General features: G+C 43.7%; 1 long non-coding RNA gene across 1 annotated transcript in view; it reads left to right on the top strand.

The window, feature by feature from the left end:
• Nucleotides 1-348: 348 nt before the first annotated feature.
• Nucleotides 349-26,994, top strand: part of LOC118624702 — a 47,392-nt gene continuing 20,746 nt past the window's right edge. Inside the window, exon 1 of the long non-coding RNA XR_004958418.1 lies at nt 349-468. This is a non-coding gene — a long non-coding RNA (uncharacterized LOC118624702). The remainder of the gene's footprint in view (nt 469-26,994) is intronic.

The raw sequence follows: 26,994 nt of genomic DNA, 5'->3' as shown, positions 1-26,994 counted from the left end.
AGCTGAGCCAGGGCACTTAACTATGTTCAAAGTATTGTTCTTGGAATAATGACTTATTACATCCAATAATCAGGACAGTACTCTGTACAATTTGCTGGATAAATGAGAAGAGAAAAATAAGTAAATTCGAACACAAAGTACTTATGTTAGCAATTAATATCAATTTTCTGACAATGCAGTGGAAATAAAGATTGGTTAAAGATATGACTGTAGGTGGCCCTAGAACCTCCATTTAAAAGAACACTTAAAAATAAGTGAGCAGGTCTCACATGCTTCTTGTAAAAGGAATAAACTCATTTCTCTCACAGAGCCCTGAAATGTGATAGGAGTTGTGTCCTGCAGATCCCTCCAGTGATTCATTGCACCGTGCAGGCGCTCAGGCGCCCAATTAGCATCTGGAAGACTAGGCGAAACTGGGGTGTATGCTGGAATTGTGGGACATCTAAAATTTTAATCCTAAGCACTGAGGTAAGCAAAAGTAAGTGCCTTTAAATAGTAGTTTGCAATAGTGTCCATTTCTCTGAAGCACCAGCAAAAACCACTTTGAAGTTCATGAAGTCCCAGGTATCCTTCCAGGTTAAAGAGAAAAACTAACACCACTGAGAGTCAGAGCCTGTGAAATTAGTGCAGCCCGAAGGGCAAGTTAGGCGGGAATAGTCGGGAGCCTCCTGAGGACATTGTAGCAGGGGAGGCTCTATTCTCTTGACTGGACCCTCTCCTCCCCCTACCTTTCACCTGGCTCACAGTTGAAACTTCCAGTCCCTCCAAGCCTGGACTGGATGCCTCTGGTCCAGTGTCTTCCCCAACGGCACTTTCCCTGTCATTGCACCCAAGACTCTCTTATCTCAATCCCTCACCAACCTGATGATGGGAACCTTGTCTCACTTGTTCACCGTGGCATCTCCTGCTTTGCCTAAATGTTTGTGGAGGAACGGAGGAAGGGACGGATACATCCTTTTACTGGTGGAAATGAGCATCAGTGCGTGTAAAAGTGAGCCTCTGGTTTAGTAATGTTGACCCACCTGCAGCAGAAGGGTGTTTCCTGGGAAGATGTAGATGCTGGAATTCTGCAAACATGACCTTACTTTGGAGAGGAGAGCGAAGTAACGAGAGTGGCCTTAGAGATACGGATTTCTTTGGTGACATTCACACAACGGGGAATGCTGCCGTTGTACAGAGGAAAATGTTAGAAACTTCCCAACTTTCTATCCAGGTTTTTGCTTTAAAACATTTGTTTTCAGGGATGTGAGAGCATACTCAGAGCATCACATGCAGACTTAGATGAGCACGGTCCTGCTGCTACGTAGTTCAGTCCTTACGTTGAGCAGATGAGGGAACTCGGGCCTGGGAGCGTGTTGCTAGAGCCTGTTAGCTGCAGAGTAACGACCTCTGAGCAGGAGAATGAAAGGGATGGTAGAGGTGGTTGTCCCAGGGGTTATGTGAGTCCTTCCAGTTGTTGGCTCCTTCAATGGGTTCTAATTGCATTGAGTCCAGCTCAGCATATTCCTTGTATTGCCTGCATTTTTTTCTTTATTGATTTTAGAGAGAGAGAAACATGGATGAGGGAGAACATTGATTGGCTGCCTCCTGCATGCCCCTCACTGGGGATTTGGCCCACAACCTGGGCATGTGCCCTGACTGAGAATCAAACTGGTGACCTCTCAGTACCTGGGTCGATGCTCAACCACTGAGCCACATGGCTGGGCTGTATTAACCGCATTTGCAATTGGTTCTATTCAACCATAATGCAGTGAAACACCAGTTCATTCATATGCTCATCAAGCAAACAATTTTTCTGGGTGCCTACTCTGTGCCAGCCACTAAGCCATATGCCAGGGATACAGTGATATGACTGGTCACTGCTCTCCAGGAGATACAATCTTCATTCAGGTGGTTTTTCCCATCATCCTGTATTGTGTTGATTGAACACCTTTTACACATACTGCAGAGTGGAGCACACAGATTCACTGGAAGACACTGCCGGACCTCAGTGAGTTGCGCTTTTAGCTTTTATTTTTAAATTGAATTTATTGGGGTGACATTGATTAATAAAAGTTATATATGTTTCAGGTGTACAATTCTATACTACATCATCTGTATATTGAATTGTGTGTTCACCACCCAAGTCAAGTCTACCACTTTCTCCCCCTTTACCCTCTTCTGCCCCCCCCGCTTCCCCTCTGCGAATCACCATACTGTTGTCTGTGTCTATAAGGAATTTTTTTTTTTTTGCTTAATCCCTTCACCTTTTTCACTCAGCACCCCCGCCAAGTCCCCTCCCCTCTGATAGCTCTCAGTCTTTTCTCTATATTTTGTTTGTTTTGTTCATTAGATTCCACATATAAGTGAAATCATGGTACTTGTCGTTCTCTGATCGGCTTATTTTACTTAGCATAATGCTCTTCAGGTCCATCCACGCTGTCACAAAAGGTAAGATTTCCTTCTTTTTTACGACTCAGTGGTATTGCATTGTGTACATGTACCACAGCTTTTTTTATCCACTCATCTACTGATGGACTCTTGGGCTGTTTCCAGATCTTGGCTATTGTAAATAACACTACAATGGACACAAGAATGCATGTGTTCTTTCAAATTAGTATTTCAGGTTTTTTGGATATATTCCAGAAGTGGCATTGTTGGGTCATAAGGCAGTTACATGTTTTGGTTAAAAAAATATATATGTAGATATTGTGATATACTTTTTGACTGTAGCTCATTCAGGTCTTTCTTTGTGATTTATTTTACCCGTGGGATAAAATACCTTGATGAGAACAGCTTGTATTTTCTCCTATTGCTTCAGATCAGGAGCCCATCAAAGTAAATGAAAATTTGTTTTTGAGCCTCAAGAACAAGAGTCATTTACCTCCAATTGTCACTCAGAAAATAGAGCAGTAAGGATCAAGTCTTATACATGGGGTTGGATACAGAAAGGGATCTGGACTTTCTCTGGGTAATCCTTTACTTTAAAAATCAAGAAATGCACGTGAATACAAGCATGCTTCTCTAACTATAGACTATTTCCGGTGACTCTGGGAATTAGCCCCCACCCCACCTCCACTAAGCTCCACCTCAGTCTTGACAAGTGTGCCGAATAACAAAGATGGGATCTCAAACAAGCTGCACGTGGGAAGGTTGGTTTCCCTCCAGCTGCCTCAGTTATGTTGGAGGAGCACAGCTTCAAGCAGACACTCCCTGTGATTTGGCATCTCAGTGCCTTGTCTTGCTCCCCAGCGGATGACAGAGGAAACTTGTCCTTCGAAATGCATTGCTGGGAATCACACCACACCTTCTGGGCCTTTGCAGCATCTTCTCGGCTGGCCCGTAGCCCCAACGAACCCACAGGCATCCTGGGAAGAGCTGGTGTGTTAGGTCAGCTCTTTTGATGGCAAGAGACAGATGCACTTCACCTTTCTCTAATGATGAGATATTTTATGGATATACAGAGCCAAAAGGACAACAGGAATCTGGAAGCAACCCAGAAATATCTGTACAGTGAGCCTCACCAAAATTGGAACGAGAGAATCATCCAGAAGCTCTAGAGACAGGTAATCTCATCTCCCTGCTGCAACCCGAGTCCCCGTTCCTCTCTGATGCTCTGCCGTGAGCATACTCTGCCCAGCCGCCAAGTGTCTTCTCCTCTTCGTATGTTTTCTTGCATCATCTCTGAAAAAGCAAAAGCAAAAACTACCTGATCCCATTTGCCAGTTCAGTCTCAAGAGAGAATCTGATTTGCGTAATTACCTTTGTTTCTTCTTCTTCTTTTTTTTTTGGTGGTACATGCCCCTAGCGGGAACCGAACCCAGGACTGTCTGGTCCGCAGGCCGACGCTCAACTGCTGAGCCAAACTGGCCAGGGCTTAATTACCTTTGTTTCTTTTGGGGGCAGAGTGTTTTTGCTCCAGGTCACTGCACAGGTCACTAGTCAGCCATTGAACTGTCTGCCCTTCGATCATATTCTCATCCCCTTGATCAATCAGCGTGGTGAACAGATAGGTCACATGGCCTAGAGTATGGCTACTTTAATGTAAGGAGTTCCTTTGTTCACTTGTCTTAGCAGGAGCCATGTAGTTTTCTTCAAAAGGCAACTTGACTGATTTGCCTAGTACTCTTGGAAAACAAGCCCAGAATTTGGTTGAATTTGGTCTGAGCTACCTAGGAAGAGCTGATGCATCAAGGAACCATCAATTTCCAGTATTGATCTTTTCTGTCAAGCTCATTGAGACCACTATGATGCAAATGTGTGCCTTGGATCCTTCCAAATCCAAATCGGCACTTTTGGTGGCTGGAAATGCTCAATTACAGAGTGTTACTGAGGATGAGTATCAATAATATCTAAATCAGAAAGGCTTATTTTATCCCTGGATCCTGGAGACTCACCAACCTCCCCTGAATTGGCCCACTCAGGATCTTCCAAATCCATTTTCTGAATGGGAGCTAAAACGTTCTAGACCCTTCCCAATTTCCAGAGAAGCCACTCCAACCCTTACCTTATACAGTAGTGTCAACACAAGATATTGATTTGATCAGCTCATTGAAACTGTTAGTCAAACGAGTGCTTGGGAATCATGTAAATAGAACTATGGGTTGGTTGAGTTTTTCTTGTTGGTGATTGCGGTGTTGTAGACACAGTCTGAGATGCCCAGAGTTTATTTTATCAACCATAACCATTTCTATCCCTGAAATTCTGTCCCAGTATGATGTTCAATGACTTCCTGAAAGTGTTCAAGGGCTTTTACCTGTCCTCTTTGTTTTTTCCTTCTAAGAAATTCCTTTCAGATGAAGTGGCACAACTGTATACAAGATAAATTAAGATTGATTATTTAACACACTAGTTTTGAAACAGGTAAAGATGTTAAATATATTCATTGCTTACTATGCCTGTTTGCCTCCTAGGACAGCAGAGCTTTGCTGTCTCAATTCTTTCTTATTATTTAAATGGTTGTGAAAAGAAAAAGAGGAGGAGGAGGAGGAATAAGAAGGAGGATGAGGAGGAGGAAGAGAAGGAAGGAGACAAAGGAGAAGAAGGAGAAGGAGAAGAAGGAGAAGAAGAGGAGGAGGAGGAGGAGGAGGAGGAATAAAGAGGAGGAGGAGGAGGAGGAATAAAAAGGAGGAGGAGGAGGAGGATGAGAAGGAGGAGAAGGAAGGAAGACAAGGAGAAGAAGGAGAAGGAGAAGAAGAGAAGGAGGAGGAGAAGGAAGGAAGACAAAGCAGAAGAAGGAGAAGGAGAAGCGGAAGGAGGAGGAGGGAGAGCGGGAGGGGAGGGGGAGAGGGAGAAAGGAAGTGTTAGCAGATTTCATCACCATATGTGGAACTTCTTCCTAAAACCTAAAGGGGTTCCGAGATCACACTTAAATAGAACCCACTTTGTGCCAGACGCTATTCTAAGTGCTTTACATATAGTGATTCATTTAATTTTTACAACTCTGTGAGCTATATTCTATTATCCCTGTTTTACAGATGACAAAGCTGAGGCACTGAAGTCTTTCTTCCTTCTTCCGCTTGTTACAGGCCTGACAATAAATCATCTCAGCTCTTTAGCTTTCGCCAGAAGCGGTTCATTGGGCAGAAACGTGTGCTGGTGATGTCTGTCGCAAATGCCTCGTGTGAGGTGTGTTGGCCACGTGACCATGTGCCTGGACTGTAGTCACCAGCGTGCCTGCATAGGTGTCACACAGCCACTGGTCTACCCCACAGCCAAGACCAGCCAAGCAACCCCCCTCTTACATCTTCAATTTCACTGTTTTCCCAGCTTTTCCCCGCTTACTCCTATAAACATGCTCAAGTCTGAGTACACGTTCTCTCTTCTTCTTCTCCCGGCTCCCTCATCCCCACGTGGTCACCATGCATTTGCAGGATGGGCTAGGCTTTGCTGCAGAAACAGTAGAACACTCTGTGGCTTATGGCAACAGAGGTCGCTTCTCTTTGATGCTAGACATCTTTCAGAGTCATCTGGGGTTCTGCTCATCAGAGAGACCCAAGCTGATGGAAGCGTCATCTTGACCAGTGCTTCGGTGATTACTGTGGAGGGAGAAGGGGGTGTGAGAATGGCCAGCCCCTCCATGTCTTAACTTTAATTTTTTGTTGTTGCTGTTGTTAATCCTCATCCAAGGATATTTTTCCATTTATTTTTAAATAGAGTGGAAGGGAGGGAGGGGGAGAGAGAGAGATTGAGAAAGAGAGACCAATGTGAGAGAGACACATCAACGGCTGCCTCCCGCATGATCCTGACCAGGGCCAGGGATTGAACCTGCAACCCAGGTATATGACCTTGATCGGGAATGGAACCCTCAGCTCTTCGGTACGTGGGCCAGTGCTCTAACCACTGAGAAAACCAGCCAGGGCTGGACCCTCCTGGTTGAATTCTCCCTTGGTCCTCCTGACACACGCGATTTTTCTCGTGAGTCCCTGACCCCTCACCTCTCACTCCTGTTTTCGCAGTTGTGTTCTTTCTCTGTCCTTTCCTTGACCTTCTTCTAACAAATATTGTCTCTGTCGGCAGTTTCTTCCACACGGGTTTCCAGTCCCATTTCTGTGCGGAGGATTTCCTGACCGGCTCCCGGCCCTGCTGCCTGGAGCGCAGTCTGCAGTCAGCGGTGCTCCGCCCTCTGCCACGAGGGGCTCACAATCTCCTACCTGGAGAGAGTTCCCACCTTCAGCAATCCACACTTCCCTCTGCCACGAGGGGCTCACAATCTCCTACCTGGAGAGAGTTCCCACCTTCAGCAATCCGCACTTCCCTCTGCCACGAGGGGCTCACAATCTCCTACCTGGAGAGAGTTCCCACCTTCAGCAATCCGCACTTCCCTCTGCCACGAGGGGCTCACAATCTCCTACCTGGAGAGAGTTCCCACCTTCAGCAATCCGCACTTCCCTCTGCCACGAGGGGCTCACAATCTCCTACCTGGAGAGAGTTCCCACCTTCAGCAATCCACACTTCCCTCTGCCACGAGGGGCTCACAATCTCCTACCTGGAGAGAGTTCCCACCTTCAGCAATCCGCACTTCCCTCTGCCACGAGGGGCTCACAATCTCCTACCTGGAGAGAGTTCCCACCTTCAGCAATCCACACTTCCCTCTGCCACGAGGGGCTCTCAATCTCCTACCTCGAGAGAGTTCCCACCTTCAGCAATCCGCACTTCCCGACTCCTGGTTTCCGTCGCCACAGCGTCCTCTCCCCACAGTGGAACCTTCAAATGATTTCAGAAGGCCTGGCGAATCCACCGCTGCCTCTGCCCCGAGTCCGGCCTGCTCGCACCTCTCCTGGCTAACAGCGGCCTCTGCACGCCTCTCCCCAGGGCTCGGGCTCGGGGCGCACACCTGCAGCCACCGCTCACACCCAGCCTAGGTAACAGGCACCCCGGAGCTTGCGGAGGCCCCTCTGCCCGCAGCAATCCGCTCACAGTTCGGTTTGAATCCTGACACGTCGCTGCAAGAAACTTCCTCCGTCCAGTCCAGCCCAAGAAGGAGCAGATGCCTGGGCTCCGTGGGCCACGGGCAGGGTGGCCTCGCGCCCCCTCCGCCGCTCCCACCCGAGCGGCATTCTGAACCCTGCCTTGGTGGCTTTCAGAACAGTTTCTCTCTTACTTTCTCCATAAGTGAGACGTGACTTCCTAGTTGGGGGATTTAAACTAATAAAGACCATTTGCTGCCAATGGTGGGAAGACCCAAGGCAAATAGCTTACGTTTTCAAAGAGGAGGCTCCGGCTCACAGAAGGGACAATGGCAGGGCGCCCCGCAGCAGGGCTGGTGGAATGCAAGGCTCGGCCAGAGTCTTGGGGCCCCTTCGCCTCTTCCCAACCCTGGAAGCAGAACCCCGGCAGACCTGTCCGGGAAGCTGGGGCCAAGGCCTGAGAGGCAGCAGCAGCCAAGGACGGGAGAGGGGAGAAGCACTCCGGCTCCTCCCTTTTCCTGTCTCCACCGGCCCACGGGCCTCCCCTTGGAAAACAGCCCACGGGGCTCAGGGGGGAGCAGAGGAAGGGGAGGGGTGCATCTGAGAGCAAACAGGCTCACCGCCCGCGCAAGTCGCTCGAAGTCCACAACAGTAAGGGGCGCAGGCTGTCCTGAACCGGAGCGGAAGCTCTGAAACCTGCCACCGGGTGCTGTGACCCCCACAAAAGAGCAAGCCCTTGAGTTAGAGGCTTCAGTGTGAGCACAGGCACAGGTGGGGGGTCTGCCACCGCGGGGACAGCAGAGGGCCCCCTGGGCTGCAGTGCCCGTGCTTGGCGCTTGCAGAGCGGGGAAGAGGACCCACACTGTAAAACCTGAAGCCCAGGCTCAACAAGTGCCCGTTGTTCAGGAAACAAAAGGGAATGTGCAGAAGGAAAAGAGTTGAGGCATTTATGATACCCATGGCTGGGTAGCTTAGTTGGTTAGAGCATTGTCCTGATACACCAAGGCTGTGGGTTCGATCTCCAGCTCTTCCTTTCTCGCTCTAAAATTAAAAAAAAAATGTTTAAAGGAAAAACAATGTCAAAAACAGGAAGGAAACGCTTGGACTCTCTTCAAACAAAATGAAGATACAAAGGAAAATAATTCCCCCAAATGAAAATGACAAATATAGTAAAAAGTTGCTTTTTATCCTAATTTTTGCATGGTTGCCATCTTTGATACTTATACCAGAAAGGAGGAATGAACATTCGTTCGTTCATGCTTTCATTCATTCCTTCATTCATTCATTCATTCTTTCATGCATTCATTCATTCACTCATTCACACATTCATTCCAGCGAGGACCGATGGCGGGCTGGGCACTGTGCTGGGGTCATTCCAATCTTCCCCTTTTCTTTTGAAGTTGCTGGAGAGCATCCCATGTAATGAGCTTTGGTTTGCAAAAAGATCCGTGGTGCCCAGAAAGTAAATAAACTGGTGGTTTACTTTGTACTCGCTTTGTGGTGGTCAGTCTCAAGGTCCCACACTAAGGCTGAGTTTATTTGAAGTTAACTGCCTTGACCTCACTTGCAAATGATGATGGAATGTGCAGAAATAAAGAAATGTTTGCTAAGAAGAAAAAGGCCTCTGGGTGAGGGCAATAAACCTACACCAAAAGAATTTGTATCTTTTGGGGGGTGAGACTGAGTTAGTTACTAAGTCCCTTGATACTTCCAGTTCTTTAATCACAAATAGGGTATTTGCCATTTATAAGTGATATCATCGTCATCTTGCAACACAGTCGCACCATCTAGACTCCTGCTGTGAGCCACACAGTGTTAGGTGTACCACAAAGGGGATGCTCTGTTACATAGACTGAGTTCCTGCAGGTAGATAGATGCCTTCACAAGTTTTTAATCAACAGTCAGCGAGTCAAAAACTTTGAATGTCCAACTCCCCTCCCATGACCTAACATTTGCAATTTAATTAATTAATTAATTCAACATGTATTAAGTACTTGCTATCTTCCATAAATTCAACAAAGATTCATTAATTGCCTATAGGTGCTCAGCTTTGGGAACTGGTGAACAAATAGATGTGGGTCAAGCTCTCATGGAGCTTACGGTCCCGGGAAAGTGCCATCTGTGCACATGGTTTGACCTAGATTGTGCTGTCCAAGAGCCTACTTTTGAGCAGGGAACACACATTTACAAGCATAACTACAAAGACAGTGTGATAGATGCGTGAAGGTCTTCGTTGGGAATGAATGGTGATCTCTCCAAGTGTCCAGGAAAGGCGTGTCTAAGGAGCTGATGCCGTGGCTGAACCTTGAGAGAACCAGCATTTCCAGACACTGGGGAAACGTGTTTTGGGCAGAAAGAGTGGCAGGATGCTGAGGGCTGGAAACGCGAAACCTCCTTCAGGGTTTGGAATGCAGAGTTCTGAGGGTGTGGGAGCAGGTGGGCAAAGCCAGGACCTGTGGGGCCTGTGCACCATGTTTTGGAGTTTGGATTTTATTATGTGGCATATGGAGGCAGTGGATGGATGTAAAATAGAACTGATGTGACTGATTTACCTTTTAGAAAAACCATCCACTAGAATTGTGACTCCAGGAGCTACTAAAGGGACAGGATTGATGCACAGGTGTGTGTGTGTGAGGGGAGTCTAGGAGGCTCCTAGGCTGACCCTGGCTTTTTGCACCATCCTCTATTTGACCCCAGACTCCAGCCTTTTCACATAAACACATTCTGGAGGCCACAGCCAGACCCATCTTCCTTGAACAGACCCTTCCTTTGCCATATTGCTTGTTTGCTTCAAGACTTCAGAGTCAGTGTTTTTTACTTCACTTTTGAACTTCCTTCCAAGGCCCCTCATTGAGTCTAATATCCCTCCTCCCCTGAACACCCTTCTCTCTCTGTTCCACAAATATTGCCTTCTCTCTGGAAATCTCAAGTGCACCCTTCTCCCAGACCAGCTTAAGCCTCATCTCCTTCACGCAGCCTTCTCTGACCACTTCATGCCCAACTGATCTTCTGTATCCTCATCCACTGTAGCTTGGAGCTAAGTACATAACACTAGATCATAAGCTTCACGAGGGCAAGGGATTTTGTCCATTGCTATCCACCACTTAGAACAGTGTTTGGAATATGATAGGGACTTGATAAACATTTGTTGAATAAATGAATGACTATTAGGTCCTCCATACAATTTAAGAAAGAAAACATTATCAAGAAACAGAACACTTAACAAATTTGGTCATTCATGAAGTTAACAAGCATGTACTGAGTGATTGCTTTATGAGAAGCATTGTGATGGTTTCTGGGTTCTCAAAAAATAATCAGACCTGGGGTCTATCCTCAAGGAGTTCACACTGAGAACAAAATCCTCCTCCTACAGAATCAGACCCTGAAGGGTAGTTATATTTCAATACACATAAAGATCAGCAGGGAGCAGTGCAAACAGTAGATTTCTATTTAAAAGGAAAGAGTTTCACATCCCTTAGATTTCAATGCCCCATAGATTTTAAAAGTCTGATTAATACCAAACTTTGGTACAGATCTGTAGCAACAGCAACCCCCCCAAATCAAAGTGAGTGGGAAGGGAAGTCAGTAGAACACTTTGGAGACAGGTTGACCAGTTATCCAGTAAAGGGGACGATGTGTGCATGAGAGAGTCCAGCAGTTCTCGCACACAGAAACACTCTCAGACGTGTGCAACCATAATGTCCCATCAACAGCAGAATGGATAAGTTTGTATCTAGACAGTGAAACCTTCTGGAGACATGAAAATGAATGAACTTGAGCTATAATTGTCCACATGATTCAGTCTCACAAAAATTATATTGAGCTTAAAAATCAGCAAGTTGTAGAATGATAATGCAGCATGATCCCATTTATGTAAAGTTTAAACAGAGAATAAGCCAGTCAGAGAAAGACAAGTGTCACATAGTCGCACTTATTTGTGGAATATAATGAATGAACAAAATAGACCCAGAGACATAGAAGCAGGGTTCAGACTGACAAAACTTAGAGGAGGGGGTGGGGAGAGGGAGGAGATAAACCAAAGAACTCATGCATATAATCATAACCAATGGACACAGACAACAATGCTGTGTGTGTGGCAGGGCAGGTGGTCGAGAGGAGGGTGTCAATGGGGGGAAAAGGAGAAACATCTGTAACAAAAATAAATTCATTTAAATAAAAAACCCAAAAGAAGTTTAAACAGACACTACAATACAATATGTTACATGTGAATTGAGATATATTTAGTAAAAGTATAAAATATGCCTGATAGGGTGACCAGCCATCCTGGTTTGCCTCACACTTTCATTATTTTACCACTGACAGTGCCCAATCCTGGGAAACCAGCCAGTCCTGGGCACACTGAGACAACTGGTCACCTTACCTGAGGAAGCAAAACATCCAGCTTAGGATGGCAGTTACTTCTTGAGTGAGGGAAAGAAGTGGGTTTGGGTAAAGGTATGCTGGGTGTAATCCAGCTGAATTCATAATGTTCTGTTTCCTAAGGTAGATGTATGTGTCTGTGTGCGTTTGTTATATTATTCACCATCTGTATGTCTGAAGTACTGCATAAGTGAGAAACAAAACAAAGAGACCGGGGTGGCGCTGTGGTGTGCCACCCAGATCCGCCCAGCTCTCAGGGCTCATGTGCTCACTCCTCCAGGAGCCAGTTTGGTGGGTGTGTCCCCTCACAGCTGAGTTCCGAACCTCCCCAATCCCTAATTCCCTTGGTCTGAGTACATCCCTCATCTATGGGGGCAGCTTGTAGTCAGTGACTGTTTGATACAGATATCAAGGCGCCCCCTCCTTGCCTCTATTGGAGCCCAATCTGAAGGGCCAACCAGGCTCCAAGACTCCCTGTGGGAGCAGCTCAGATGTCTGTTGAGACAGCATCACACCCACCTGCTGCTGCCCAGTCCTGCTTCCTTTCCCTTCTCCACAGGTGTAGGTGCGAGAGCATCTAGTGAACACGATGCAGGCAACCTCCCTGCCTTGCAGAGTCTGTACCCTCCCCGGCCCCTCCCTCGCAGGGCCCGTACCCTCCCCGGCCCCTCCCTCGCAGGGCCCGTACCCTCCCCGACCCCTCCCTCGCAGGGCCCGAACCCTCCCCGGCCCCTCCCTCGCAGGGCCCGTACCCTCCCCGGCCCCTCCCTCGCAGGGCCCGAACCCTCCCCGGCCCCTCCCTCGCAGGGCCCGAACCCTCCCCGGCCCCTCCCGCACAGGGTCTGTGCCCTCCCGGCCCCTCCCTCTCAGAGTCTGTTCCCCTCCCAAACTTGAACTGTGATATGTCCTTCCAGGAAAAAATAGGGAGGGAGAGAGAGAGAAAGGGAGAAGAGACTGAGCTCACACATTTTTGTCTTTAGCACGTGGCCCCCTTGAAGCCCATTTTATTGTAAATCTCAAGCCTATATGCTGTATAGAATTCCAGGCATGTCTACACCGGGTCTGGCTATGAAAAAGAAAAAAATAATTCCTGATTGATTTTCAATAAACAGTAACAAAATGATACCATTTTGCTTTTCCATGGGGGTATTTTGCGGGTTAGAAAACATTCTGGCACATGGCTTTGTTGTTCTGCCAAAGTCGTCATTCAAGGACAGGTGACTTCATCTGAACAGAGGTGTGTCATTCTGAAAGCAAATAAACAGAGTCTAAAACAACATATAATAAATACATCACTGACTTCTATAATGTAGATAATAGAGAGGAGAGAGGAAATAGGAAAAAAAAATAGAAGAGAAGAGAATCAGAGAGGCAATGCAATGTGGCCAGGTTCAGAAGACAGACACAGAAGAATAAAGATAAATTAGGAAAAGAAGAAGCATCTCAAAGCAGTCTCCTGTCCATAAGCTTCCAGATCTTAGAGAAAGGTCAAGCACTTGATCCTGGACCATGACATAAAAACTGCCAGGAGCCAGCTCATCTGACACGTTTCTTTGCTGTGACCACCATCCCAGTACACACACACACACACACACACACACACACACAGCCCAAGCTCCCACTGTGGTCTAGCCGAGTTTCCTGGCCTGGGTGCAGGTACCATTTGCCTTCTCAATTCTGCTGACAGGAAAAGGTTCTGCAGGGTGGGCTAGATTTAAATCATGGCTCCACCGCTTACTAGGTGTGTGACCTTGTCCAAGTAACCATACCTGAATTTCCTGACTATAACAAGAGAATAGCCACCCTCATAAAGCAGATACAAGCATTAAGCAAGAAAATGTTTCCAAAGCATTAAGTGAAATGCTTGGAAACATACAGAAGTGGGCAGAAGTAGGACCACAGTTGTAATACAAATAAATAATACAATAATTAATAGAGTAATAAACTAATGTTTCATGTACTCACAACTGTAAACCTACTTTTACCCACCCCTGTATAAAGGGTTTAATAAATGGCTGCTTGGTTGAATTTTAAGAATTAAAAAAATAATGATTCTAAGATGGTGTAGGAACATACATATTTCAATACTATGCAAATTATTTTAAACTGGTGGTGATGGGTGACGCAGGATTAAAATAAATCTGGTGAGGAAAGAAGGAAGAAGTTAAACTTCAAATTCTTACCAAACCATCTGTAGAAATGTTAAAATTAGAACATTCTTATGACAGAGAATTGTCATGTTCGTTGAACTGAATTGCGAGAATAAAAAATGGCCAGGTTCTATTGAATGGTAACAATTCCTATGAGAGTAATTAAAAGCTGAAGCTCCGTTTCTTTTTTTAGAATTAATGTCTGCTTAAAAATTAGCTCTAATTGTCCCTATTTACACACCGACAGCCGAGGGCCCGGCCTGCTGCAGACGACTCTGTGATTAGCTCCATTCAAGAACAAAGCAGTGACCATTTTCAGCTGCTGTTCTGGCTTCTGAGCTGTGAGGCACAGGACAGTTTTTGGCTCCCTTGCAAAATGGAATTCAAACCTGCCACAAGCAGTCAGTTGCAAGAATGATAATTGCACAGTTTGTTAGAATTGATTTATAGAGGCCCCCGGAAAAGAATGAAGATCTTCTGGCTAAAATTACTGAACGAATAATCAGTGATGTGTGAGGTTTTCCCTCCTGGGGAACTTAATGGCCACATTTAAAATAAAATGGTAATGTTGACCTATTTCTCATACAGTGATTAAATCAGCTGATATTTTGGGGTATTTCTTTAGTCATTCGCATAGATATCGCCCTTTGGAATATTCACTATGATCTGCTTCACATTCAGCATTCTGTACTTTTCAGAGGAAGCACTTTCAGTGAAAAAAATCTTAATTCATTAAATTACACCTTGCAAACAATGTATGCAAAAGTTAAAATTGTGCTTTTAAGTGCCACCCACATCACCAAAAGCATGTACACTGACTTAGCACCCCCAAACACACACACAGCACACTCACACATACACACTCGGCTCAGAGACACCAGAATGATTCCACTTAGGGGCAAGTATCTTATTTCTGCTTGTTTCACTCAATTTGGAAGTCTCTTTATTATGTCAATTTAATCTATCTATATTTATTGTGATTCCTGATGCGTTTGGACTATGTCTGCTATTTTCTCTGAGTTTCTGTTTTCATACTTTCTCTTTTCTTGTCTTCTGTTCTCTTGTCTTCTTCTTCTCCTTCTCCTCCTCCTCTTTCTTCCTCTTCCTTCTCCTCTTCCTCCTTTTCCTCCTCCTCCTCTTCTTCCTTCTTTTTACCAGTTTGCAAACACTCCATTCCTCTTCTTTTGATGGTTACATTAAAAATGTTGGCACACATGCAAAATGCAGCTCTTAAAGTAAATAAGGAACTTAACATGTTCTCTCTGAACCCCACCTGTAACCATCTTTCATATTATCTAGAATTTTAGGTCCATCTTGTCTCTAAATAAGAAAAAAAATCATTACTTCTAGTTTTGCAGGCATTAATTATTTCTATTTTTCAGTCAATAATTGTATCCCTCACTTTCCTTGTGGATTTAGTTTTCCTCTTCCTTTAGTAATTTTGCAGGGAAGATTTTTGCATAATAAACAAGTTTAGTTTTTACCTGAATATATCTATTTCCTTCTTTCTTGCTTGCTTTCTCTTTTTAAAAATTATAGTACTTACTTTTGAGAAAAAAAAGAATACTTTGACATCATGCAAAATTCAAGTTAGTTAATGTTATTTTAGTTTGATCTAGAATTCTAGATTGAGCACTGCCTTTCCCTGGCACTTTGGAGATAGACCCATTTATTCTGGAATCTATTTCTACTGCTTAGTCATTTGGTATCAGTCTGATTGTCATTCTTCATAGTTTCTCTCTGGTGGCTTTTAAGAATTTTCTGTTTCTTAATATTCAGCAGTTCTGATTCTATAGTATGTAAAAGTGGAAAATAATTTTAAAAGTTGTCTTGCTTGGCCCGGCTGGTGTAGCTCAGTGGTTGAGCATCAACCCAGGTACAAAGAGGATGGTGGTTCGATTCCTGGTCAGGGCACATGCCCAGGTTGTGAACCCGATCCCCAGTGGGGGGCACGCAAGAGGTGGCCAATTGATGTTTTCTCTCATGGATGTTTATCTCTCTCTCTCCCTCTCCCTTCCTCTCTCTCTAAAATCAATAAAGAAAAAAAAAGTTTAAAAAGTTTTCTTGCTTGCCCTGGCCAGTTTGGCTCAGTGGTTAGAGTGCCAACCGGCGGTCCAGAGAGACCCGGGTTCGGTTCCCGCTAAGGGCATGTACCTCGGTTGCAGTTTGTCCCCGGCCCTGGTTGGTCGTGCGGGTGGCAGCCACTCGATGTGTCCCTTTCACGTCGATGTTTCTCTCTCTCTCTCTCTCTCTTCCTCTCTCTCCCTCCTGCTCTGTCTGAATAAAGAATGGAAAAAAGTCCTCCGGTGAGGATGAAAAATAATAATAATAAAAAAGTTTTCTTGCTTGATATACCTTTTTATTCTGAAGACTTATCTCAGAGCATTGCAACCTGTCTTCCATGTCTCTTAGCTTCATTTGTATACTTTCTCTGTGCTGTATTATGGATGATGTCCTCAGTTTCAAACAATGATTCTTTAACAGAATCCAGTCAACTATTTATACCTTTTTAAAGTCAATTATTATTTTTTATTTTCCAGAAGTTTTTGGTAATTGTTCATAACTCTTTGTTCTTGATTAACCTTCATCCTTTATCTCTTTCAAGATTTTAAACAGTTAAAAGACCCTTGGGGATTACTGTATTTCTGTTTATTTGAGTATGCATTTTTATTTGTTTGGTTTGTTAGATATCTTTATTGGTTTGGATTACCTCTTGAATCTGTAATCTTGTGGCCTCAGCCCTCAGTCATGACGATGTATGACTCTTCTCCTGTTCAATAGAAACTATAAAAAATCTATAAGTTATCATTTTGATGTATCTGGACCGGAAAGAAAAATTCCATGTGCTCTTGCTTCTCTATCGTGACAGAAAATGAATTTATTTAATGTTTTCAAATCAAAGACTGAAAGAAAAAAATAAAGCAGAAACTAGATCAAATATATTTAGATAGACTTAAATAGAACAAAATGAAAAAAAAAATTCCAGATAGATTATAGCTCTAAGACATTTCTACATGACCTTGATGTTGCATCTCTGATTGGATTATATGTGTTTAAGTGTATTTTCTATACATAAATAATAGAGGATTATACACTTATTTATTTATTCATCTGAATTCAACCATTATTGAACATCTCCATCTATAGGTATACTAAATATAGTTATACAAAGACCAGTAAGTCTTGGTATTTCCACCTGTAAAGTGAAATCATAGTATAAACCATGCGAGGTAGTTGTAAAGAGTAGAGATGAAGATTATATAAGTGCCCAGCAGAATACTGGTACTTGGTAGGCATCTAATAAATGGGAACTTCTGTTATGGTTATTAGTATTATCGATTGTCTCTATCACAGAGATTGTGTCAGTTTTGGAAGATACACAGATAAACAGATACTTAAATACATGAATACGTATACAACTTAAAAAACGACTGATCAACCACGCTTGGGATGCTTGGAAAGCCTGTGTCAGGAAGATTCTTGAACTGGGTCTCGAAGACTGAGTAGAAGTTTGCCGAGTAGAAATATTAGAAACGGTGGAAAAGCCTGTTCAAACACGTGGAAACGTGAAATGACGAACTGTATTCCGGGAACTGCAAACGCCAGGGCGGGAGGAGGAGTGGAGCAGAGAGCCAGAGATGGCATTTGCAGAGGTGGGCAGAGGCCCAGGAACCAGGGACGGGCATGTCAGCCATAAGCTGCAACAGTTTGGAGGAGAGACAATGAAGGCCTCAGCTAGACACCAGACGAAGATGGTAAGAGTGATGAGATGGGGCAGATTTGCAAAAACAGTCAGGAGATCAAATATACAAGACTTGGCATTTGGTAGAATGTGGAAGTTCAAGTGCCAGTAAGACCAATTACCAGGTGTGGGACTTATGAAAGTTATCTAATTTCTCTGCGCCTTAACTTCCTCCACAGTGGAATCAAACTGGGAATAAAAACAGGGCCTGTCTCATGGGATTGTGTCGAGGATTAAAAAAGACAAGACGTGTAAAACATTTAAAAATGCACCTAGAACAACAACGTCTCCGTGAAGGACAACTGTCATTTCCACCTAGAGCACGCTGGTGCTGGAGGAACCTGCGGCGATGCCCAGATTTCTGGTTCAGCAACTGCGAAGTTGCTGCTGCTACTCCTGCGGACAGGGCCTTGGAGGAGGAGCAGGTTTGCTGCGGATTTCCTGCCCCTCAGTTAGGAAGGATCAGGCTATTGTGAGGGATCAGATGTAACAGGCCTCCTGGGAGCTAGGTTTGTTTTAAAGTTAGATAACTATTTCAGAGCTGTTATCTGTACGTGGTTGTGAGAAACAGTGTTAGCACAGTACAGGACATGGACTGTGGCCTGAGTCAGAAATGCCCAGGAGGTCCCTGGGGAATCTCTTGTCCCCATAGAGTCATAACAAGAAGTACATAGAAGGAAGGTGAAGGAACTTAAGAGCATTTTAAGAAACAAGTTGGAAAATAGCCACACTCTGCTTAAAAGCTGAAAGAAACTATCCAGTAAGAGATCAAATTCTTCATCCTGTGATAATCAACGAGGATCTTGTGTATGTTTTTATCTGCTAATATCATACCCTCATACTCAACAGTTTCGTTATGTTGCATTATTTTATGTCATCTCGAAACATTTTGGAGGATGAGAAGAACAGATATAATCTCCATTTTACAGATGAGAAAACTGAGGTCCAGGGAGATACTATTATTTACTCAATGGCTAGAAAATATGGCAAAATCAGAATGAATGCCAAAAGTTTTTATTCCTATTTTCTTGTTCTTTCCATTTCTTGTTATTGCTTCTCAATGTGCACCTCATAGATGGAGAACCCTTCTCCTCGCCTTCTGGTGTTTCCTTCTGTAAAGGGCACTCAATCGATGTAACACCTGGCCTCTCTTCCTTTTTCACTCCACTCTGGGGAGATAGTTACTTATTTGATTGGTAAATTTAGGAAGAAGTCTCCCCTTACTCCTTTGGGAAGGAGCCTGCCTGCCCATAGCAAGATTCTGCTCCGCTCTGCAACTCAGGAGGCACGGGGGGTGTGGTGGGTGAGTGTGAAGGAGCTTTTCTGGTTCATTTCTGTCTGGAATTTGGTGCCTACATTTGCCTAATCCAGTGAGCAGGTCCACTCAGCTAATACCCGGACTTTACCTTCCCATCTAGCTTTCATTATAAGTAACATTAGTATTTTGGTTTCTATCTCTACTCATTGATTCATTTCTCAACTTCCTCAGAGCCTGGACAAAGAATAGGGTTACCATGTATTGGGGGGTCCCCAGGAGACCTCCTCCACATCTGGAACACTCGCGGGAGTTTGGAAATAAGAAAGAAGTGTGAGATCAAGCAATCATGACTCAGAAAATATATTAGACGTCAACAGAAGTTAACTTAGGGAATCCATTTACAGCATAATAGCAATGAACAGAAATACTGAAAATGAAACTCATTCTTTTAGGGGGAAAAAAAAAATCAATGGATCAGATAACAAATTAACCTCTATTTACTGTTTAAGTCTCAAGGAACAAAAATAAAATCAATGCAACAAAGTATACAGTGGTTCTAAGATATAGCACCAGAAATGAAAACTAAGGTGAAGCATTAAGCTTTTGTGAAAACTAATTTTTAGAAAATGGCCTTAAACATGAGCTTCTTTCCTTAAATCATAGTAAGATTCACATCCTCAATGCAGCGTGCCCAGAGGAACCTTGCTCAATTAAAAAAGAAACTGTTTACAATATGCTAGACACCTTCTTAAACACAAAATGTACATAAATATACAGGTAAAAGCAGAATGCAGTTCCTTACTGAAGAAAGAAGTTTAGCAAACTTCTCAGTTGGGAATAAAGACGAATTTATGATTAAAAAGCAGACCTTCCACTTTGGACCGGGGCTGATGAGCCTGTGAATGTGCATTTGCAGATCCTGGTTCTTACAGAGAGCCGATTCAAATGGTAGAATACCCAAGTCATCCCCGCTCAGGTCAGCCAGGTCCCACATAGAGTCCCAGAGGGGAGGCAGCAGCTGGGTATCTCCCTGGGTCTTCCCGCTTCCTCTGCTCCTCTCCTGGACCCGTCAGAGTGCATGGTCAACGGCTCATTCTTGCTCACGACATCTGACCTCTGACAAGGATGTTCAGGTCAGGTTGCTTGTTTACAAAGAATCTCTACTGAGTTCCTGTTGCTTTTTCATTTTCTAGTAAAGTCACAGGAGACCAGCCCTGTGTATCATTCTAGAGACTTGCATCGAGGAGGGTGTGTCGTGCATAGATATTTCAAAATAGTGCCACAAAGCATTTGGTACCTCTAATAGTGATTTTTTCTTTTCTACTTTGGAATTTTGCTTGGATGCTCCTTAACATGATGTATAAGCAATTCCACCAGGATCTAAACTTCCTGGGGCAAACATTGGGTCTTATTAATCTATGTGCCCCTCCCAGTGCTGTGCGTACAAACTGTGCTCAGTACTTGCTAGATCAAAGGCTGGTCACACTACTGAGGGAAGAAAGAACTCTAAAAGCCCTGAGATTTACTCTTTACTCTAGTTTATCAAAAGGCTTATGATACTCCACAGATCCATTCATATGAAGAACAAAGATGTCGTGCTATAAGAAACTGTAGTTCTAGCAATAGGAATTTTTTTCCAGATAGCTAAAAGTTTGCGTGTCACCTGGCCTGTGTGGCTCAGTGGTTGAGCATCGACCCATGCACCAAGAGGTCACTGGTTTGATTCCTGGTCAGGGCACATGCCCAGGTTGTGGGCCAAATCCCCAGTGGGGGGCATGCAGGAGGCGGCCAATCGATGTTCTCTCTCATCGATGTTTCTGTCTCTCTCTCCCTCTCCCTTCCTCTCTTTAATATCAATAAAGAAAAATAAATTTAGCCCTGGCCGGTTTGGCTCAGCGGTTAGAGCGTCGGCCTGCGGTACAGAGAGACTCGGGTTCAGTTCCCACTAAGGGCACGTACTTCGGTTGCAGTTTGTCCCCGGCCCTGGTTGGTCGTGCGGGTGGCAGCCACTCGCTGTGTCCCTTCACATCGATGTTTCTCTCTCTCTCTCTCTCTTCCTCTCTCTCCCTCCCGCTCTATCTGAACAAAAAATGGAAAAATGTCCTCGGGTGAGGATTAAAAAAAAAAAATTTAAAAAAAAAAAAGAAAAAGAAATTTAGAAAAATAGTTTGCATGTCAACTTTAAAGTATGTGCTCAAGGCTGCAAACAAATGAAAAATCCTTTAGTGCAACTAATCTAAAAATATTTTCACTTGTCAGAAATGCCTTAACTTTATTAGGATTACCAGTCAGCGTTCAAAAACATTTTTATAGTTCTTGATAAATATTGCTAACTGCTTTTCACACAGGTTCTCTTGTTTTTGAATGCTGCCAGAAAGATAAAACATACCTTTCACAGGAGTTCTCTCTCCTCTGACTCGTCATCTTTTTTTTTTTTATCCTCATCTGAGGACATTTTCCCACTTTTTGTTCAGACAGAGTGGAAGGGGGGGGGAGAGAGAGAGAGAGAGACAGAGAGAGAGAGAGACATCGATGTGAAAGGGACACATCGAGTGGCTGCCACCGCACAACCAACCATGGCCAGGAACAAACTGCAACCGAGGTACATGCCCTTAGCGGGAACCGAACCCGGGTCTCTCGGGACCGCAGACCGACGCTCTAACTGCTGAGCCAAACTGGCCAGGGCTGGGTAGTCATCTTTGTTTCTTCCTTTCTTAGCTCTAGGTAGTCATTTTTTAAAACCTAATATCTATAAGATGCTAGTCCGCTGTTCTTACTCTCATTTCTTTGACTACTACTGAGACTGAACAATTTCTTCTATTAATGTCCTTTAGCTCATTTTCATCCCTAGCAGGCTTAGTGGTCTGCTGGCTAATTTGCATAAATGTTATTACATAAAGGTAAAACCATTAACCCCTGCCTTTGCTGTTGTATATATATACTTTTTCCAGTCTGTCTTTTGTTTGGTATATATATATATATATATATGTATATATATATATACACACACATATATATATATGTATATATATATATATTATTTTTTTTATTTTTTATTTTTCCTTAACATTGTTTACAAAAAATTTTTTTTTCTTTACTGATTTTTTTAGAGAGAAAGGAAGGTAGAGGGAGAGAGATAGAAACATTGATGAGAGAGAACATTGATTGGCCACCTCCTGCATTCCCCTCACTGGGGATCGAACCCACAACCTGGGCATGTGTCCTGACTGGGAATCAAACTGGTGACCTCTTGGTGTGTGGTTCGATGCTCAACCACTGAGCCACACTGGCTGGGCTGGTTATGTATTTTTTATTTGTAGAGGTTTTAAATTGTGTGTGGTGAAATCTCCCACTCCTGTGATTTCTTCAGTCACTCCCAAGGTGGAAAGTTGCACTGTCCCCTCCCACCCTAAGTTTGATAAATATTTATTTTATTTTATTCTACTTTTTATAGTTTGTTTTCATAAATAAGGACTTAATTCATGTGGCATTTATTGGGATGCATGTGTGAAATAAAGATCTACATTTTTTTCCTGCTAAACTGCAAACCAAGTATCCTTACACCATTCATTGGAGTATCTTTCTTTTCTACAGTATTTGTTGCTGCCTTTGTGAAAAATCATGTATTCAATTCCTATATGTAGTAGGATCTACAGCTTTTATGTTTATTCTAGTCCAGTGATCTGTGTGTGCTTAGAAGTGTACCACACTATTTCAAATGTTGCCTTAGGATCTTCTCTGTAGGATTAGGCACCACTATTTAAAAAAAAAAAAATGTTTTTTTCTTTATTGATTTTTTAGAGAGAGAGGAAGAGAAAGATAGAAACATCGATGAGAGAGAACATTGATTGGCCGCCTCCTGCATGTCCCCTACCAGGGATAAGGCCCACAACCTGGGCATGTGCCCTGACTGGGAATCAAACCGGTGACCTCTTGGTGCATGGGTCGATGCTCAACCACTGAGCCATACCAGCTGGGCAAGGCACCACTGTTTGTACCCCATCAACAACATTACCACTGTTTCTTGAAAGGTTTTTTTTTTTAATCCTCACCAGAGGATATTTTTCTATGTATCTTTAGATAGAGTGGGAAGGAGGAAGAGAGAGGTAGAGAGAGAGAGAAACACTACGTGAGAGGGACACATCAACTGATTGCCTCCTACAAGACCCCAACAGGGGCAGGGACAAACTTCAACCAAGGTATGTGCCCTTGACCGGACTTGAACCTGCGACTCACTGGTCCAGGGCTGACACTCTAACTGCTGAGCCAAACTGGTCGGGCCTTGAAAGTTATTTTATCATCACCTTTGTTCATTGCTTCCCATAAACTTTAAAATATTTTTTTTCTTTCTTTTCTTTTTTTTTTTTTTAAACCAATTCTATTGGAAATTTGTTTGGATGTCATTCATCTGTAAATGAATTTGTGAAAAATTGAGATCTTATACTATTTAGTTTTCCAAAATGTCATGCCTTTCCATTAATCAAGTATTTCAAGTATTTTAACTGTCTCAAAATTTTGGATTTTCTTCATAGATGTCATTCACATTTCTTATAAAAACTCTTGTTAAGTACCTTGTCTTTTTCTTGCGACTGCAACTGTAATCTCTTTCTCATTATACTCCTGGTAGCTTCTCATATAGAATGCTATTGCTTTTCAAAAAATACGTTGAGCTCTTATGCATCCATTTTTTTTTTTAAACCATGGGTCTTATCTTTTGCAGAGGAGTATTAGGAGAAGCATTCATGAAAAAAACATTTCTGTGTCGTTTACAAAATTTAGTCACCACTTAGTGACTCAGTGCCCCTCGTATAAAAGACGAACATAGGTTTCTCTCCTGGGGCATAGGGATATATCCATATCCTCCACTTCCCTGGTCCTCAAAAGAGTGTTCCCTTTCACCTGGTGGCCCGCCAGCAATTCCAGCTGTGGCCAACAGCTGTTGCTCAGGACTGCTCTTCCCAGGTCTGCGTGGTGCTCCAGCTCCTGCTTCGGGCCCCTAGCCTGCCCAGCCCAGTCAGCGTGCTCCTGTGGCTGTCAGAGTTTGGCCTCCCACATGTCCCCGTGATGTCTCTCTTCTTCTAGCGGTGTCATCAGCCGCTCCCCGAGCCAGCCCTTGTCTCCATTGGTCCTGCTCACTGGGAACCCTCCCAGCCAGACCAGACTTGGCTGAGTGTCCAGAAGCAATAGCACAGTTTGTTTTATTTCACGTTCCCCAAGAAATCTAAAGCTAATTTGTGACTCTCTAGCGTATTCCATGCTCATCTCATCTCTTCATGATTTTTCAATCTTGTAAATATTATTTTATTGTCTCGTTTTATATATGATTTAGTATCACAAAGCACATCAAATATTTTATTAAAAATAAACAAGATATAAATCACCAGCAAAGAGTACTATTAAATCATCCAATGTACACTATCTGGATTAACGGTGTTAAAGAAAAAAAAAAAGAGGGTGAAGTCGTGAGGACAAGGCACATGAAAGTGTTACTACATGGCCAATTTTCCATTCAGGAAACAAGCTAGAATACCGTCTGTGTTCTATAAATGTATATGTGTATGTGTGTGTGTTTGCATATATGCCCATGTCCTACGTATATGTGTATGTACAGGCTGGTATTCAAAACATACACAGGTGTGCACAGGTGATATTAAAAATATTTTAAAACAATATGATCATCTAAATTCACATATAAACAAAAATTTAAGAATACATTTTCTACCCTGGCCAGTTTGGCTCAGGGGTTAGAGCATCGGCCTGTGGTCCTGAGAGACCTGGGTTCGGTTCCCACTAAGGGCATGTACCTCGGTTGCAGTTTGTCCCCGGCCCTGGTTGGGGTCATGTGGGTGGCAGCCACTCGATGTGTCCTTTTCACATCGATGTTTCTCTCTCTCTCTTCCCCTCCTTCCCTCCCACTCTATCTGAACAAAAAAATGGAAAAATGTCCTCAGGTGAGGATTAAAAAAAAAAGAATACATTTTCTTCTATTCTCTAGTAGAACTCCTTTAAATGATTTGTTATAGTGAAAAGAATACATAAAATAATTTCTACATTGTTTGTTGATTTTCAGAAATTGCTGGTGTTACCATCTGTGTGACTGGTTACACGGTGCCACGTTCTGAGCCGTGACCTGATACCCTAACTCTTCCAAATACTTCCCCATTGAATTGATGGACATTAGGGTCCCGTAGCCTGTGACTTTGCTGTAGGCACAGAGCAGTGAAGCCTGCTGCCCAGTCACAGCCAGGCAGCATGGGGATGCCAGTGCTTCTCACGGGGACTGGATCCGGTGACCGTCACCTCCCCACCCCCGACATGCAACTCAGCTTGGGAAGTAGGAAAAGGGAGGGGGGGTGTGTGTCTCTCGTTTTCAGCATGCTCCGATCAAAGAAATGGGTGCTACTACCTAGAGTAGAGAGACCTAGAATTACTATTCATGGACCCTGAGCAATCCCCATCCTTATTTAAACGGAGGCAGACCACTGCCACCAGGTGGCGCCAAACGCAGCGAGCAGGACGTGAGCGGGTTTGGATCTCGCAGGTCTGGCTGTTAGAACTGGCGTCTCCTTTGACTGGCTTACTTTACGGAGCTTAGTACTCTCCATTCCAAACGGTAGGATTTCCTTCTTCTTTGCAGCTGAGTCGTATTCCATTGTGTACGCACCGCACTTTTACACCACTCTCTACTCATGGGCACTTGGGTTGCTTCCAAATCTTGTCTATTGTAAATAACACTGCAGTGAACATAGGGGTGCACACATTCTTTGGAATTAATGTTTCGGGTCTCTTCGATGTCTTCTCAGAAGTGGAATCACTGGGTCACAAGGCAGTTCCATTTTTAATATTGGGGGTAACTCCGTACTGCTTTCCACAGTGGCTGAACCAGTCTGCATTCCCACCAGCAGGGCCAGCACTTGTTAATTTATTGATGGTAGTCATTCTGACAGGTGTGAAGTGATAGCCCATCGTGGTACCATGTGATTTTACTTATATGTGGAACCTAGTTAACAACATAAATTAACAGACAAGACAGAAACAGATTGACAGCTGTCAGGGGGAGGGGTTGGGGAGCTGAGTGAAAAAGGTGAAGCTCAAAACCCAGCAGTGTAAATGTGGGGCCATTGTAGCCAGGTTAATTACATGACAGGCCAGTTTTTGTTTTCTTTTTGATTTTTATTGAATTTGTTGGGGTGTTTCATTTTAGATTGTTATAAAGCTGTGCCTTAATTTTTCCCTCTTCTCATCAATGTTGTATTTGGAGAAATTTGAATTCCCGTATACGTGTACCTTTCCCTCTGAATCTTGAAAATCAGTTGCATAATCCTGACTTTTCATCCTAAATACCTCAGCATGTGCTTCCTAAGAGCAAGGCCAATGACACTCGCAAAATGGAACTTTGGTACAGCATCATTACTTAATATATAGATCTTAGTATTGCGTTTCTTCGGTTGTCCTGAAAATGCCATTTATAATTTCTTTTATAAATCCAGGATCTAATCAAAGATCACTGACTGTATTGGTCATGACTCTGAGTCTCCTTCGTCTGGAATGGTTCCTCCGCCTTTTTTTCTTTTTTAATCTTTTATGAAATGGACATTTTTAGAGAGTCCAGGCCAGTTGTTTTGCATTTATCTGATTATTCTTTCATGATTAGATTTGGGTTAAGCATGTCTGGCAAGAACACCAGAAGATGATGTTACATTCTCTTACAAAGTTTTAAAAAGATCCTGGCAACTCTACCTTAATGTGGACTTTCGTTTAGAAAGAAAACTGCTAGTCACTGGCTCTTTGTGTAAACACACACACACACAGACTTAATTGCTGTGTCGTCTATTGTAATTCTGGTCCCATTTTCACAAGTATACCTCAGATAATGGAGAGATGTAAAACAAAAGGAACCCAGCGCCATGAAAACTGGTGACCCCAGTTCATAAGGAAGTACATCTCAGTTAGTTCCAACTAGTTCTCTGAAATTCTGTCTCTGATGGACACCTGTGTCATCTTCCTTTCAGAGACACCTCTTCCCTCTCCGTGTGGCCTTGGTCGGCTGTCAATCATGGGATTTAACCTCTTCCC

This window comes from Molossus molossus, unplaced genomic scaffold (assembly GCF_014108415.1).
Source record: "Molossus molossus isolate mMolMol1 unplaced genomic scaffold, mMolMol1.p scaffold_m16_p_10, whole genome shotgun sequence".
In the NCBI taxonomy this organism is placed as follows: Eukaryota; Metazoa; Chordata; class Mammalia; order Chiroptera; family Molossidae; genus Molossus; species Molossus molossus.
This window is presented reverse-complemented; position numbering and strand designations above follow the sequence as displayed.